We start from the raw sequence: 14482 nt of genomic DNA, 5'->3' as shown, positions 1-14482 counted from the left end.
TGAGGTCACCCAGGTGTTAAGTGGCAGAACAGAGATTCAAACCCAGGCAGGCTGGCTGGAAAGCCACACTGTCCCAACCACGGCCGCTAGCCCCACGTGGCTACTGAACACAAGAAACGTGGTTAGTCCAAACTGAGACGTGCTGTGAAGTGTAAAATAGGCACTAGAGTTCTAACACCTTGTGTGAAAAAAGGTAAACTATCTCACTGGTGCTTTTCACTATTGACTACATGTTAAAATGATAATATTGCAGACATAGGTTAAATAATGTATTATTACAGTGCATTTACCAGTTGATTTTTCCTTTCTTTTTTTAGAGACAGCGTTCTTGCTATGTTGCCCAGGCTGGTCTCAAACTCCTGGGCCCAAGCAATTCTCCCGCCTCAGCCTCCTGAGTAACTGGGACCACCATAGGCAAAAGTCCAGCTCTTTTTACATTTTAAATGTAGCTCCTAGGCTTGCATTATATTCCTATCAGACAGCACCACTCTGGAGTCTGCACTGATAGCCACTACTTTCTGGGGTTGTTGGGGATCATCTTCCCCACCCCCCAGTCTCAGGGCAGGACCCAGATTCCACCTGTTCTAACACCGTGCTCACTTGGACAAAGATGATGGCAGCCGTGCAATAATTCCCTCATCTCCCCATTCTGCTTCCTCTGACTCAGACACTGCACCACCTCCCAACCCTTGCCTCCAGCCCCAGGTGCAGCTTAGCTCTACCTCCCTGTAGCAAGAATCCCAAAGTGTCAAGGTGGGAAAATCTTTCACACATCATCTAGTGCAACCCCTGCAATACTCATATGTGGAGAAACTGAGGCCTGGGACCACAAAATCTTCGAGGGAGCAGTGGCCCTGGAGGTGACTTAGTCCAATTTCCCAAGCAGTGGAGAGACTCCTCCAAGCATCCCTAACAAGTTCTAAATAACGAAACTCTATGTACAGTAGTCCTTTGGTATCCGTGGGGGATTGGTTCCAAGGCCCCTAAGGATACTAAAATCTGAGGATGCTCAAGTCCCTCCTATAAAATGGTATAGTGTTTGCATGTAGCTTACGCACGTCCTCCCCTGTGCTTTGGATGATCTCTAGATTGCATACTATACCTAACACATGCATGCACGTCACTTCGCTTGCATGGATTCAATGCAGTATTCAGTGAGCAGCAAATTCAAGTTTTGCTTTTTGGAACTCTGTGGAATTTTTTCCCCTGAACACTGTCCATCCAGGGTTGGTCAAATCCATGAATGTGGAACCCACAGATACAGAAGGCTGACTGTAGTTTTACGTGGTTCTACATGATGAAGTAAGACTTCAGATCAGATGGACCTAATCTGCTACTGCTGCAAAGGATGCCAACCCTTCTAGAAGCGAGAAATGACAGCACCAGATTTTGGGCAGGTTGTAGGTCCTCATCCAGCCTTTGTTAAGGCATGCACAGGCCAAGCACAGTGGCTCATGCCTGTAATCCCAGCACTTTGGGGGGCTGAAGCTGGAGAATCGCTTGAGGCAGGGAGTTTAAGACAAGCCTGGGCAAGACAGCAAGACCTTGTCTCTAAAGTTTTAAAAATTAGCTGGGCAAGGTGGTGCACACCTGTCTTCCCAGCTATTTGGGAGACTGAGGTGGGAGGACTACTTGAGCCCAGGAGTTTAAGGCTACAGTAAGCTATGATCACACGACTGCACTCCAGCCTGGGCAACAGAGCAAGATCCTATCTCTTAAAACCAAAACCAAACAAACAAACAAAAAACGCCAGCCTGGGAAACAGAGAGATCCCGTCCCTACAAAAAAATTAAAAAAATTTTTTAAATGTTAGGAAGCACAGCGTGCACCTGTGGTCCCAGCTGCTGAGACCTGAGTAGCTGAGAAGCTAAGGTGGGAGGATCACTTGGACCCAGGTGGTTGAGGCCACAGTGAGCTGTGACTACAACACTGGACTCCAACCTGGGTGACAGAGCAAAACCCCCCCTCACAAAAAAAAAAAAAAAAAAAAAAAAAAGACCCACATGTTTGAGATCACAGCACTGGGGCGGAAGCGGGGCAGGGGAAGACCCACAAAAATGGCAAGCTCAATACTTAATAGCTCAGGATGTATAAACGTTCCGAAAGCAGATGTGGCTTCCAATGTGGCGAGAGTGTCACACAGCTTAGTGGGTTAAGATTCCCCTTGACGCCAGGCGTGGTGGCTCATGCCTGTAATCCTTGCACTTTGGGAGGCTGAGGTGGGGGGATCACCTGAGGTCAGGAGCTCAAGACCAGCCTGACCAATATGGTAAAACCTCACCTTTAAAAAAAAAATAATAGGGCCGGGCGCGGTGGCTCAAGCCTGTAATCCCAGCACTTTGGGAGGCCGAGGCGGGTGGATCACGAGGTCAAGAGATCAAGACCATCCTGGTCAACATGGTGAAACCCCGTCTCTGCTAAAAATACAAAAAATCAGCTGGGCATGGCGGCGCATGCCTGGAATCCCAGCTACTCAGGAGGCTGAGGCAGGAGAATTGCCTGAACCCAGGAGGCGGAGGTTGCGGTGAGCCGAGATCACGCCATTGCACTCCAGCCTGGGTAACATGAGTGAAACGCCATCTCAAAAAAAAAAAATAAATAATAATAATAATAATAATAAATAAATAAATAAATAAATAAAAGATTTCCCTTGACACAGACCTTACCACAGCACTGGTCCACACAGGCTCACGGTTTAATGGGGCAGTTTAAGAGTCAGATTGACCTGGGTACAAACTCCAACTGCAATATAACTTCTGCAGTGTCCCCTCTGTGAAGTAGAGGTTAAAAAACAAAATAAACCAACCACCCCTTTCTCACAGGGCTGAGCGGATGAAATGAGATGATGGAGGCAGAAATGTCTAGAATAATGTTCTAGCACCCGGTAGGCACTAAAATGTTCATTTCCCTCTCCCTTCTTCAGCCAAAAACCCAAGTCTTTTCCCCCAACGTGAGTTAATAATAAGTCCCACTCTATTTTAAACTTACAGAATTGATGTTTTGAACTTAAATGCAGGATTTTACACTTAGACCTATTAGACTTCTTCTTGAGATAAGTACATGTTCAACATTGCCCCATGTCAAGTAATGTTTATTTATTTATTTTTTTGAGACGGAGCCTTGCTCTGTCCCCCAGGCTGGAGTGCAGTGGTAATCTCAGCTCACTGTAATCTCTGCCTCCTGGGTTCAAGCAATTCTACTGCCTCGGCCTCCAGAGTAGGTGGGATTACAGGCATGCATCACCATGCCAGGCTAATTTTTGTATATTTAGTAGCGATGGGGTTTCACCATATTGGCCAGGCTGGTCTCAAACTCCTGACCACCTCGACCTCTCAAAGTGATGGGATTACAGGCGTAAGCCACTGCACCAGGCCAAGTAATTTTTAAATGCCAAAAACTAAAAACAATTTGTTAAACTCAGTAGGAAACAGTTAAATAAAGTAATAAAATCAAATGTTACTTGGATCCTTAAAATTATGGTTTTAAACAATGTTTACGACATGCACTATTATACACTAGACGGCATTCAGTAGGGAAAAAAACAGAATTGAATATAATTGTAATTATGTTAAAATATACAGATTTACATGAACACAAATTTGGAAGGACATTCACCTAAATACCAACCCACCCGAATTGTAGTATTATGTATCATTTTGCTTTTTCCTTTATGGTTTTCTTTATTTTCCAGGCTTTCTGCAACGTACAGGTATTAATTTTAAGAGAGAAATTTTTTTAAACTTCATCTTTATACTTAATGGTAGCATTCCAGTCAACTGAGATGATTATGAACCCTGGTTCTATCAGCCAATGTTTGCTATCCTCAAACCTCACAGAAATGAGAAACAGAGCCAGGTGCAGTGGCTAACGCCTGTAATCCCAGCACTTTGGGAGGCCAAGGTGGGTGGATCACAAGGTCAGGAGATCGAGACCATCCTGGCCAACATGGTGAAACCCCGTCTCTACTAAAAATACAAAAAATTAGCTGGGTATGGTCGCATGTGCCTGTAATTCCAGCTACTCAGGAGGCTGAGGCACGAGAATCGCTTAAACCCAGAAGGCGGAGGTTGCAGTGAGCCAAAATAGCGCCACTGCACTCAGCCTGGCGGCAGCCCAAGACTCCATCTAAAAAAAAAAAAAAAAAGCCGGGCGCGGTGGCTCAAGCCTGTAATCCCAGCACTTTGGGAGGCCGAGGCGGGTGGATCACGAGGTCAAGAGATCAAGACCGTCCTGGTCAACATGGTGAAACCCCATCTCTACTAAAAATACAAAAATTCAGCTGGGCATGGTGGCGTGTGCCTGTAATCCCAGCTACTCAGGAGGCTGAGGCAGGAGAATTGCCTGAACCCAGGAGGCGGAGGTTGCGGTGAGCCGAGATCGCGCCATTGCACTCCAGCCTGGGTAACAAGAGCGAAACTCCGTCTCAAAAAAAAAAAAAAATGAGAAACAGAAGACATGGGCCACACAGGCTCCCGGGAGAGGCTCCTGTCTATGGAAAACATAGAGGACTGAGCCAAAGAGAGCCCCGTGGCACATCACGGGACCTCCTCAAGGCAACACAGGCTCAGGAGACAGGAGTCAGTATCCAGTGTAGTGGATCAAGCAGTCCCACATCCATCTCCCCTGGTGTACCAGCCAGACCACACTGCTTTCTCTTGTACCAAGAAGGTCATTAGACGGAAAAGTCTTACTGAACATTCCTCTACTCCAATTAGATTTTTTTCTCTGAGACTTGGTAAAGTGAACCCATGTTGGCTACTAGGCATCTCAACTTCATTTTCACACTCTCCACAGATTGTTTGTTCAAAACTCTAACCTAGCTGAGTGCAATGGCGTACACCTGCAGTCACAGCTACTGAGGAGGCTGAAGTGGGAGGACTGCTTAATCCCGGGAGGACTGCTTAATCCTGGGAGGTCAAGGCTGCATGAGCTATGACCGCTTCACTGTACTCCAGCCTGGATGACAGAGCAAGACCCTGTCAATAATAATTATTATAATTATAATCTTAAAAACTTTATTACACTCTCAAAATTATTTTTGATATATTGGATATAAGAAAACACTAACATTAACTTCACTTTTTTTTTAAAGTGGCTACTAGAAAATTTTAAATTGGCCAGGCATGGTGACTGATACCTGTAATTCCAGCACTTTGGGAGGCCAAGGTGGGAGGATTACTTGAGCCCAGGAGTTTGAGGCCAGCCTGGACAACAAAGTCAAAAAAAAAAAAAAAAAAAAAAAGTGAGACCATATCTCTACAGACAACTTTACAAATTAGCCAAGTGTAGTGATGCATACCTGTAGTCCCAACCACTCAGGTTAAGGCAATGAGGATTGCTTAGCCCAGGAGTTCAAGACTGCAGTGAGCCATGATTGCACCACTGAACTCCAGCCTGGGTGACAAAGTGAGACTCTGTCTCAAAAGAAAGAAAAAAGTTATTAAAAAACAAAACCTGACCTAGAATTGGGCAAGGAATCAACTCTAGGAGTCTGCCATTTCCAGGGTCCCCATTTTGCTCCCCTGAAGAAATAAATCAAGACAGCATGTGTTATCTCTCCTACTCCTACCCTCCTTCCAGGTCCTGGCAGTGGTTCTGGGGTCACTCCTACAGCTTCTCTTGGGACCCCAAAGCCTATCTGTGAGAATCCGGCAAGCTGAAAGCAGCTCGTGTGGTCTGACTCACAATTCTCCCAGGGCAAGCTGTGGCCTTCTCACAAAAGTCTGGTCGGCCCTTACAAAGATAGAGGCAAGATAAGAGTCCTCTGTCTCCAGAACGTTCCACCCGCTGTCTCGCTCTGCCTGTGGCTAAAGAAATCCCTCATGTTGTCCGGCGACCCGGCCTGTGGACTCCCTACCCAGAGCTCTGCCCACAACCCAACATCACCGTTCCAGCCACAGTTGCCCAAGGCTCACTGCCAAGGTGGAGAGCAGCCAGGGAGCAACACCACCAGCCTTTTGTCCTGGCCAGGATGATTCACAGAGACATCGCAGGGGCTTGAGGGTAAGGGGAAGACCAGGTCCTGGCAGGGCTAAGCGTGACAGGAGCAGAGGCTGGCAGACACAAGACTTGTGTAGTAAGACACAGGGCCGAAAGCTCAGCACAGAACTGGCACTGAGCTCCAGCTTCACGCTGAGTCAACAGCCCCCTTTGGAGGAGGTCCCCACCCCAGGGGCCCACCCTATGTGTCATCAGCCCCTCCCCAGCGCCCTCTGCACTGCCCCCAACCCTCTACCGGATATGCAATCCCATCCCCCAGGAGGGTCACCCCTGCCTCAGCACAGCTCCCATTTCCTGTCCCTGGTGACTCCTCTGAAGTCTATTGTTCCCATGAAGTTTGGGTCAAAGGAAGCAGAGTCCCCACCCATGGGGGCCTGCCTGCCCACGCCAAACCAAGGAGTGAGCCCCCACTACAGGAGCCTGGCCCATCCTCTGGCCCTTCCAGGAGTCCCCTTGTATTAAATGCAGAAGGACATGGGCATAGATCTTGGAGACCTGAGTTCTAGTGGAAATTTTCCCAAAGATCCAGTCCCTTCCAGCTAAAGGCCTCAGGGCCAGATCACATAGGTGTGATTAGAATCTCCCAAAATCAAAAGCAAGGGAAGAACTGTCATTTCAGAAGGGATCCAGGCAAAACGGGAATCAGAAGATAGGAACTGGAGACTTGTGCTCCCAGTGACAAAGCCCTGCCCCCACCTCCACCTGGGCCCCCCTGGCTGCTGACAACCCCCTCCCCACTCTTACTGGAGAGCAGCTGTTCAGATCCAATTTCAGAGCTTTAAAGGGAGCTGTAGTCCAACCCCTGCCAACAAAGGGTCATGGGGGCAAAGGAAGACAGGCAAGGTAAAGACACCCTCACCAGCCCTGAATTTCCAACTGCCACTGGGCTGAGCTCAACTTCAGGAAAGGCAAGGACCAAAGCTGGGGACCAACGTCCTCCATGTCCACTGGGAAGGAGGAGGAGGAGCCACAGGTTTGGCAACAAGCATTGCTTTGTGACAGTCACCGGGGCAAGACTCCAGAGTGGAAATCAAAGGAGGTTGTGACATTTGCAACCCAAGAGATCTAAAAAGATAGGGAGAACCTTCACCTGGCGGCCCATCAAGGGGAGAGGAGAGTGTGTTTTAAAGACCCAAGGGCCCCTTCCGGACTCCATTCACAGATTCTACAGTGACATGGCTCTTTCCCCATAACAGCTGTGTGCTTTCTACCAGGACAAGCCGAGTATTTTTGCCTCCTAACAACCTTAACCGAGCCACTAGGCATGGCCTAAGTCAGTCTACTCCAGGCTCCGCGCCTGTTGGATAAAGGTGGCTGTGGGGGGGCAGGGGGTGTCCACAGGGCAGGAGACAGAACACCAAGGGGAGAGCATAGGTTCTAATCCCCGCTCTGCTGCTCACCAGTGTTGCTGCATTAAGCAAGTTATTGTCCCTCTAGGGGCACCAGTTTCCCTATCTTTAAAATGTGAGACTTAGGCCAGATGCAGTGGCTCACACCTGTAATTCCAGCACTTTGGGAGGCCGAGGTGCATCGCCTGAGGTCAAGAGTTCAAGACCAGCATGGCAAACATGGCGAAATCCCGGCTCTACTAAAAATACAAAAAACTAGCCGGCTAGGGTGGTGCATGCCTGTAATTCCAGCTACTCAGGAGGCTGAGGCGGAAGAGGCGGAAGAATCACTTGAACCCAGGTGGTGGAGGTAGCAGTAAGCCAAGATCATGCTACGGTACTCCATCCAGCCTGGGCGACAGAGTGAGACTCTGTCTCAAAAATAAAAGTAAAATAAAATAAAACAAAATGCTGACATTAGAGTATCTAATAATGTTTGGCAAGCTCCCCCTGGGGGGCAAGGCAAAACTGGCATCAGAAAATAGAAGCTGGGACTCTGGTCTCTGATGACAAAGCCCTGTCTGTCCCCTTCCCTCCTAACTTGGGCTACTAGGACCCTGGGTTCCTAAGGACGCAGAACACCGTAGGGCCTGGCTCATGGTAAATGCTCGGTTCATGTTTGCTAAATATACATGACAGACAGGGCAAGGTTTCTCAAACAGTGCTCAGAGAAACACTAATTCAAAAACCACTAATCCCTGGGAAAAAGAGCTTCTTACTGGAAGAAGCTTAGGAAACACTGGATACAACAGCTATCCGACGGATTCCATGGGATGTGCCAGGCACTGTGCTACTGGCGGGGGCTTTGCAAACATTGACTTTTCACAAGAAACTTTCTGGACAGAAAAGTTCCCCCCACATTACCCATCAGAAAACAGCCCAACAGCCTTAAAGGTAGTGGGAGACTCAGGATTTGTACCCTGGTCTGCCTGACACCAAACCTGTGCTCTTTCCACTCCCTCAGTGCTGCTTTTAGACCAGCAGCACACCTGGCCTAAGCAGGTGAGACGGTGAGGTGTTTCCCACCAGAACATCCACATCCTCAGGATGGATGGAGGAGCAAGGACAAGGACCCTCAACCCCCCGAGTCGGTTTCCGGCTCCTTCCTTCCAAGCATTACATCCACGCTGAAGCCCTCATGCAACAAGCTACTCATTCCTCTTCCCAGAGGAAGTGCTGAGTGTCTAGCACATGCACGTTGAAAAGAATGAGGGATTCTTTTTTTTTTTTTTTTTTTGAGACGGAGTTTCGCTCTTGTTACCCAGGCTGGAGTGCAATGGCGCGATCTCGGCTCACCGCAACCTCCGCCTCCTGGGTTCAGGCAGTTCTCCTGCCTCAACCTCCTCAGTAGCTGGGATTACAGGCACGCGCCACCATGCCCAGCTAATGTTTTTGTATTTTTAGTAGGGACGGGGTTTCACCATGTTGACCAGGATGGTCTTGATCTCTTGACCTCGTGATCCACCCGCCTCAGCCTCCCAAAGTGCTGGGATTACAGGCTTGAGCCACCGCGCCCGGCCTAGAATGAGGGATTCTTCCACCTGGTTACCTGGTCAGTTCCAAGGAGAGTTAAACCAAGAGAAAGTAGTTGAGGCTGGTATACTTCCCTATCTGTTTGTCCTCGGGGCCAACTTAAGAGCACTATTTACACAAGTCTCCAGATTCAAAACTGTCTCCTCTTCCTCGGGGATCCACCCCCACAAACCTTCCCAAATCTCACCCACCCAACCGACCCCCCATAGGCAAACATCTCAACTTCCTTCGGCCTCCAGATTGCTCTCTGAACTATTCCAGGCAAGCACAAGACTCTCGCCCTGAGAAATCCTCCTAGCTGCAAGAGGCAGGTGGAGACCGCTTCCTTCCAGCTCTGCCCGGTCAGAGGAAACGAGCCTGGGGGCCACACACTCCAAAACCACCGTCAAATTATCCCTGTAACTCACGCAACCAGAGACACTGAATCTTCCCCACGGCTATGTTGGGAGGAGGAACAGTCCTAGCCAGAGCCAACATCCTCGAAGAGAAACACATACTTAAGAGACATGGCATCACACGTGTGATACACTTTCAGACAGAGCTCCCTTCTCAAGCAGACGGATACACACACTCTGTCACTCACGTTCAACACAAACAAATACGCCCACTGGAAGCCAAGGTGAGTCACATGTGAACAGATATCACCCTCACAGAGACCCAAAGCGAGGGGGACTCGCAGTCAGGTGTCACACAGACTCAGCACAGATGCAGTCAGTCCACGGGGCCTCCTGTGCCTGAGCACCGAGGGGGAAATATTCACTTTGGGGTTTGGAAGTTCTGCTCCCTGGATCGGTCCACTGGTCCCCATCAGGGGACACAGCAGCTTCTCAAGCCCTGGGGTGTAGGACCCTTTGCAGGGGTCCCCCCACTTTCGCATCGCCTCTGCACTTGAAACAGGCAGTCTGCCCACCTCCAGCTCGCTCCCTTCCAGGCTCGAAAAGGGCCCAGCAGAAAAGGGGCAAGGGTGCTGGGTCTCTTGTGTGGCCGATGCTCTCGGCTCTGCCTCTCCGGTCGTTTCCACACAGGCCTCCCTTTCCTTTCCCCCAAAGTCCCGCGTGTCCACCCCCCTTACCAGCCCCTGGAGGCGCTTCGCCTCCACCAGCCTCAGTCGCGCCGCCTCCACGTGCCTCGCTCTCTTCCCAGTCTTGTCCCGGGAGGGAGCTCCGCACGCACGGAACAGACTCCTGCCCTCCAGCAAAGTCCCACCAAGTCTCCGCTCCCCAGCCTTACCGGTCCCAGGGTGCGGGAAGGTGGGGTGGGTGCGCTAAGCCAGTTCCCAGGAGTCCGCCCCGAGCACCAACTCTTCCGGCAGCGGCGATCGCTGTGTGGGGACGGCAGGGCGTCAGCGCGCAGAGCCGGGGTCGGGCCGGGGCCGACGGGCGGCGCAGGGAAGGCGGGGCCGCTGGGCCAAGCCCACCCAGCGCCGACCGGCCCCGGTGCGCCCAGCGGAGCGGAGCGCGCGGAGGGAGGAGTTTTCCCAGAATGGGACTGACGGGAAAACACGGGGATCCCTATTCCTGGAGGAGTGAGTCAACCGGGAGCAAGGAAGGGAGCGCGGGGCGGACTGAGGGAAGCGGGAGAGGGGCCGCGGGCTGCGCCGGAGCGCGTAGGGAAGCCTGAGGTCGGGACGAAGCGCGCCGGGGCGCAGAGGTCCGAGGCGGGAACGCGGACTACGGAAAGAAAAGAGCAGCGGAACATGCGGCGCGAGCGGTCGGCGGCGGCGTGGGGCGCGCGGCCCGGGAGGGAGGCGGCGGGTGCGGCGGACGCGGGCGCCTCTCACCTGGCGGGACGCGGCGGCGCCGGAGCTGCGGCCCTCCCGCCCCCTGGACTCCAGAGTGCGAGGAGGACGCTGGAATGCGCGGAATGAGGGCTGGAATGAGATGCGCGCCGCGGCGGGAGGGAGGGAGCCGGAGGGAGTGGCGGCCGGGCCACCGGCACCTCGGGGAGGAGACTGCGCCGCGCGCGGGCGGGCGAGGGGCAGGGCCGCCGGGGCGGGGCGGGGCTGGGCCGGGGCGGGCTGCGGGGGAGGGGGCCGAGGGACTGCGGGGACCCGCTCCACCTGGACCTCGGCCGCAGACCCCACGCGCCCTTTGATCTCCCTGCTCCAACTCCTCGCCTGCTCGTCGCGCGCCCCAGGCCCTCCACTTCTGGCGCGGTGAGGACTCTCCTTCCCAGGAGCCGGGAGCCTTCCTCTTCGCCGGGGTGGGGCTGTCCCGGGGGTGGACTGGGCCCGGCCTCCAGCCCCGCCACTCGTGCGTCCCTCCGCACGAGTCCCTGGGAGGCCGGGGAAGGGGCGGGCGCCCGGCGCGCAGGAAGGGCTGCTCCCTTCCCTGCGGCTCCCACCAAAGGACACTTGCTCCAGGGAACCAGGAAGCAGGAACTCGCGGGCTCCATTCCCAGATCCGCCGCCAGTGCCCCCTTGCTCGCCCTCCCTGCCTTTAGCCTTTTCCGTTTTTCTCTCCTATCCCTTGGGCATCTGTAAAACCGTCACTACGAGTAAACCACATGGGAGAAAGGGCACTCGGTTTGAAGTCCCTGTGGCATGCCATAAGACGCCTGCCTTTTGGGCTCAGTGACTCAATGAATATTCATCTAAGATGTGTTATGAGTCCAGACACTGTGAAGATCAGGATCAGCCCTCAGCACCTGCCCTCAAAGAGCTCAGTTTAGCTGGGAGGCCTCGGAGTATTATAGAAGAGTATTGCCATCGGTGGGAGTCTGGGCTTCAGACACACATGCCCAGGAGTCTCTTGTTGGGTCAGGAGGTGCTGGAAACACGCTGGACTCCTTGTGTGGAGATGCTGAGGACTAATGGGCTTAGAGCAGTGTGCTGGCAGGCAGTGCCATCAACCACGTGGACGGGAGGCTGAAACTAAAAGAGTTTTGGCTTTTTCCGAAACTCAAATCCAACCTCTTCTGGGGCATTATCACTTAGCCTTGTGTTGGGTGGTTGTCCAGATCTTATCTCCCTTGCCAAACAGAAACTTCCTTCAAGACAGAGTAATGTCTGATTTATCTTATCTTTCACCCAGAACCAGCCTGGTGCCTGGGATAGGGAAGTGCATGATAAATGCTGAATAAATGAAAAACAATCACTACCGTGGATGATATTGAAAGGAAAGTGCTATCAATGCCAAAACTGTTTCCAAGAGAGGTACTCCAAAAGTGTTTCAAGCAATGACGGCATCACTGAGCTAAGCTTCCAGTCCTGCAAAATGAAAAAGGTGTTGAAGACGCAGCCCTCATTTGGATAGATGAATTGTGGTGTGCTTGTTAAGTAATGAGTCATATCAAGGCTTGGTCACACCTCATGCACATGGAAAGACCAAAACACAAAACAGCGTATCAGCACCACATGAAGTATACACTGAGCACCAACTATTTAATTCAGCAGTCATGGTGGGCCCAGTGGCTCACACCTCTCAGCACTTTGGGAGGCCGAGGTTGGTGGATTGCTTGAGCCCAGGAGTTCGAGACCAGCCTGGGCATCATGGTGGCCTGCACCTGTAGTCCCAGCTACTCAGGAGGCTGAGGTAGGAGGATAGTTGGAGCCCAGAAGGTTGAGGCTGCAGTGAGCTGTTAATGCACCACTGCACGCCAGCCTGGATGACAGAGCGAGACCCTGTCTCAAAGTAATTAATAATAATTATATTGGCCAGTCACGGTGGCTCATACCTATAATCCCAGCACTTTGGGAGGCCGAGGTGGGTAGATCACCAGGTCAGGAGTTTGAGACCAGCCTGACCAACATGGTGAAACCTGTCTCTACTAAAAATACAAAAATTAGCCAGGCGTGGTGGCACGTGCCTATAATCCCAGCTACTCAGGAGGCTGAGGCAGGAGAATCCCTTGAACCTGAGAAGTGGAGGTTGCAGTGAGCTGAGATTATACCACTGCACTCCAGCCTGGGCAACAGAGCGAGACTCTGTCTCAAAAAAAAAATTATATTATGGGGCCGGGCATGGTGGCTCAAGCCTGTAATCCCAGCACTTTGGGAGGCCAAGGCAGGCGGATCACGAGGTCAAAAGATCGAGACCATTGTGGCCAACGTGGTGAAACCCTGTCTCTACTAAAAATACAAAAAAATTAGCTGGGCGTGGTGGCGTGCGCCTGTAATCCCAGCTACCCAGAAGGCTGAGGCAGGAGAATTGTTTGAACCCGGGAGGCGGAGGTTGCAGTAAGCCAAGATCGTACCACTGCACTCCAGCCTGGTGCCTAGTGACAGAGCAAGACTCTGTCTCAAAAAAAAAAAAAAGAAAAAAAATATATATATATGAATTTTATCATATATTAAGCATTTGAGTGTTTGTTGACTTTGACACCATGCTAAGGGCAGGGGTAGGTCCCTGCCCTCAAGTAGATCCAGTCTAGGTGAGAAGACAGACAATTATGCAAAATTAAATGGGAATGCAAGGGAAAGAACAGTGAAATCCAAGAGTACAGAGCGTTTGATCTAGCTCTTGAGGATAAATGAGGGTTTGCCAAACTGAGACTGGAAACTCCATTTGAGACCCTGGAATAGCACCGACAAAGGTGAGGCAGCCTGTCTGCTGGGGCATTTAGCAAAGGTTTGTAAATTGGTATGGCTGGAGAATAGAGATGTGGATAATAAGATTAAAGGTGGTGGGTACCAGACTGTGAAGGTCATTGTGTACCACACTGAAGATTTGGGCATCAGAAAAGACACAAGTGTGACATAATCAGCATCACCATCAAAAAGACCATCTGGCAACAGTCTTGGGGTTGGACTGGAGACTAGAGGTGCCCTAAACTCAAGCAGTAGTCCTGAGGTTGAGGAGGAGGGGAAGGAACTAGGAAACAGTTCAGATGGTTTGGCTGTGTAGTGAGAGAAAACAAAAATCGCTAACATTTAACAGCTGAACAATGGATGGTGTCAGTAACTGAGATAAGAATTCAAGCAAAAGGGGAGTGGGGTGAGGTCAGAGGGGAATCCAGCCAGGTTCACGGGACCGAGAGGAAGGCAGGACAGAGTCCAGAATGGAGATAGGAAAGCAATCCTGGTGTCACATTCAGCATAGACTGCTGAGAGCTAACTTGGAGGTCTTTATTCCCTCAAAGTCTTCACTACCTAAGGCCATCAGTGATCCAAGCTGGGAAGAACTATCTTCACAATCTTGACTTCCTGGCCCATACCCTTCCAGTCTCCTGCAGAGCTCTGCAGCCTTGGGGACATCAAGCTTGGAGCTATTGAGGGCCATATGCATAAAGGAAAGTTAACAGAGCTACAAATTCCGAAGGGTTAAAGGCAAGGTGATTTTACCCACACATCTGCCCTTCCCAGGGGTGTTTACATTTTTAAGGGACAGGACCCTAATTCACTGACCTCAGGAATGAGTCTTTTGGTGGAAATATTTCATCTGTCTGGATCCTATAAATGGATCCTCACTCAAGCTGATGATGGACTGTGTGCAGGAGGAGGAGGATAAGGGTGTGGGCAGGGCCAGGTTTCATGTAGGCGCTATTTGTGTTGGCTATATTCCAGAGTCAAAGTTAAAAATCACATTAATTGGGCATAGTGGCTCACGTCAGTAATCCCAGTA

At 51.1% G+C, this 14482-nt stretch overlaps 1 protein-coding gene across 3 annotated transcripts in view; it reads right to left on the bottom strand.

The window, feature by feature from the left end:
- TEAD4 (TEA domain transcription factor 4) overlaps positions 1-10859 on the bottom strand; it is an 86463-nt gene extending 75604 nt beyond the window's left edge. For 2 of the 3 annotated variants that reach the window (XM_032254484.1, XM_032254485.1), the window contains exon 1: positions 10152-10616. The gene's annotated coding sequence lies outside the window, so the exon portion shown is untranslated. Of the gene's footprint in view, positions 1-10151; positions 10617-10701 lie in introns of those variants that run through there. The other variant, XM_032254486.1, reaches the window with a different exon arrangement.
- Between the last annotated feature and the right edge of the window lie 3623 nt (positions 10860-14482).

The sequence above is a fragment of the Sapajus apella genome, unplaced genomic scaffold (assembly GCF_009761245.1).
Source record: "Sapajus apella isolate SASKATOON/1434 unplaced genomic scaffold, GSC_monkey_1.0 scaffold86, whole genome shotgun sequence".
In the NCBI taxonomy this organism is placed as follows: domain Eukaryota; kingdom Metazoa; phylum Chordata; class Mammalia; order Primates; family Cebidae; genus Sapajus; species Sapajus apella.
Note: the sequence above shows the minus strand (reverse complement) of the source record. Positions and strands in the feature narration are given on the sequence as shown.